The sequence below is a fragment of the Pyxicephalus adspersus genome, chromosome 6, assembly GCF_032062135.1.
Source record: "Pyxicephalus adspersus chromosome 6, UCB_Pads_2.0, whole genome shotgun sequence".
In the NCBI taxonomy this organism is placed as follows: domain Eukaryota; kingdom Metazoa; phylum Chordata; class Amphibia; order Anura; family Pyxicephalidae; genus Pyxicephalus; species Pyxicephalus adspersus.
Window position 1 is genome coordinate 13,686,420 of NC_092863.1, and position 3,321 is coordinate 13,689,740.

The window sequence follows — 3,321 nt, forward strand, 5'->3', positions numbered from 1 at the left end:
GACACCTAGTTCTGCTTTCTGGCAGACAAGGTTGTGACACTTCTCTGTGGCAATATCAGCCCTTCGCTTCTTCCTAACCTCATTTCACACAGCCACTAATATGAAGGTGATGTCTTTTACCCACCACCTTCTGCATGTTTACATGGATACAATTAACATCTTATGCTGAGTACACACAATAAATTATTGGCCTCTCAATGTCATTCATTGATCCAGTCTGGCAGAAACCGCTGTGCATTCCAATGGAGGAAAGCAAAGCAAGGTGCACTCACCCACCCCCTTCATCCCTGGAGCTGCAGTGCATGTGTACAACGCTCATTTATGTTTCTGGAAACAATCACAAAATATTATTTCCAGCAACAGACATACCTAACCTAACTCACTGCACACCTTGCTTGAATACGGACAGATTGGGATTTGCAATCAAGTGACTGCTACCAAATGTGACAAGAAAAGGTAGGACTACATGGCAAATTACATTTACTTTATGTCAGTGAATAGATCAGCTTTTAGAACTACCGGTAATTAACTTCCAAAATATTTAGCAGCTCACAGGACAGAGGATTTCCTGCTAGTCACCCCCATGTGACAGCAAATGGTACCTAAGCAGCCAATCACCAGTCAGGAAACTTAAATCAGACCTTTCATATTAAAAGGAAGAAAGCGCCAACCCACAACACAAGTGTTCTTTTTCAAACAATTTGTAAACAGTTCATCCGTTGAAAGCAAAGAAATAACCTGACCCCGGACCGTGCCAGCAGAGCCAAGCTAATGATTTACTTTTTTTTGGGGTAACCAGTTTGTTTACAGAAAACTTTGAAAGAACTTTGTATAGGAGGGCAGAAAAAAACAAAAACGAATATTGACATGGAAGGCCCACTTTAAAGGAGAACTAAGGGCAGATACACACCTCCCTCCTCAATGCCCAATGTGCACAAGTGAAAGTTGGCAGCAGTAGTAGCGCTCACTACCAACCCTATTCATTCCCTATGGGGAGCAAGGAAGCAGTAAACACACCGCACCCTCACTACCACTGTGTATTAGCCCCAAAGTTACTGTACTCACCTTCCCCTGCTAGCACCCCCTGTCCACTACACTTAAGATCACTTTAAGTTAAGCTGTTGCTTTCTCATCAAACTACATCAAAGTGATCCCAGGTTAAGAATATCATCAGCACACTGCTGGGTTTGGGACGGATTATAGCAAATGATTGACATACAGCAGATGCTGGAGATCATAAAAGACAAACATGTATTTGGTACCAATCTGTGGTCATCCTCGAACCCTACAAGCAGCGATTGCCAACAGGTGGCCCACGGCTCTGTCCGCTGTATGGACACAACCCACCCACTCTGCCATGGCAGGCTCATCGGGGGGGGGGGGAATAGTAACTTTTGTTGCCTCCACAGCCCTGCGCTACTGTGACCCCGGAATTTAGCAAACAAGTCCGAGCCTGCGATGGGAGAGCGGGCAGTTCTGGCATCATGTCATCACTATGGGAGAAGTTTCTTCCCCTTTAAATGACACAAAGCTCCCTGCACACGTGCGGTCCGGATTCTGTGAATTAGGGGTCAGTGAAGTCCAAAAGGTTAGTGACCACTGACCTACAGAACTATAAACAGACATTGTCACTATGTATACCCAGAGCAGTCTGTGCAATGCCATCCCCCCCCCCACCTTCCTTCATTGGTCACCAAAATCCCTATCATTGGGGAGCAGTGGCTTAACAACCATGGTCATATGACAGTGATTGAGCCTAGTGATTGGCTGATGGGGCTGTGAATTCCCGGGGAGGTGGTCACATGCTCTCCCCCCCCCCCCATATCCCAAGTGCCGGGTTTTAGTCTCTGCTTGCAGCAAAGCAGTTCTAAGCATGGGGGCTCTCTGCAAAGAGACTTCTGCTTTATGGTGGTTTCCTTAAACTAGCAAATAAATCTATGTCACAGCTGCAACGCCCACACCACGGCTTACACTGCTATGGAACAAAACACTCAGACATTTCAATTATACCTTCATCGACCCAAATTCAATTCACCACAACCGTGCATTCTATTCTGTTTTCGAGAGCGAATCCTTAAACTCAGTGTTATTATATTAATTTCCTATTAGTAGTAAGGATCAGCAGAAAAAAAAAGATCTGACAAGATGTCTGCCGGGAGCCATTTTGTCATGTTTCTACCAGAAATCACATAGAAGAACTGCGTTTGTGGAACTTGCAGCCACCAAATCCTCATGTTTCCAAGCAGAAGAATCTTGGTTGCTCCAGGTAACACAAACCGTTACTTTCACACAAACTTCTCCTCCTGTGTCACTGTCTGTGTCTGCAACCCTTATTTAATGTACAGCGCTGTGGCATATGTTGGTGCTATATAATAATCCTATATTTTGGATAGATAACTAAATAGGAGATTACACCACATCCTTTTCATATAGTATCAAATACAAATTAAAAAAGGTATTAAGGATTTTATGGTGGTTAATATCAACAAGCACACAAAAATATTAAAAAAAAAAAAAAAAAGCTATATAAATCCTGATTAATAATAACCGAACATGAATAACAAACAGATAAATAATAAATAAATAAACTATCATGTTTTATTTTTTTTAGCATTCTGAACCTTACTAAAAAGATTTTTCTTCACTTCATATAGAAAAAGAAAGAGGAAGTGAAAAGAAATCAGAGGCGGTTTTTCCTTACCTTGATAAAAACTCAATATTTGTCTCCGTGTCAATGTGAAAAAGTTTTCAGACCGCACTAAAACTTGGCAGAAGTCTAACACTTTCATATGATGGACAGGAGCCGACCATAGGAAAGTGTTAAACATCTGCCAAGTTTTATTGCGGTCTGAAAACGTTTCCCCTCCATGTTTCATTGACCCAACTCTTAAAATTCAGCTTTACTAAACCCGGTAAAATGATATCCATAAGCAAACACACGCATGTCCACCCTATGACACCTGCAAATGTCACCACGTCATCAGATGGGACAAGTCACACGTACAGTGCCACGGCATAGGGTGGCGATATATAAAACACAATAATAAAAGGTATTATCACTACACAGATCTGATATCTATAAAACCATTACAGATTTATCTAATACAAACTTAAGGGGTGGAACCCCGGTCAGGTTTTATTTGAGATCTATAGACGTCTGATAACACCTGGCAGGGGTTCTACCACAAACATACAATAGGATCAGAATAACAATGTGATGTAAAAACAAGTTTTAGTTTAATAAATTGCTCAATTATTTGTCATCAACTTTAAACATTTATTAAAAAAAGAAATCAAAGAAAGTGAAAGAAGGATGATGGG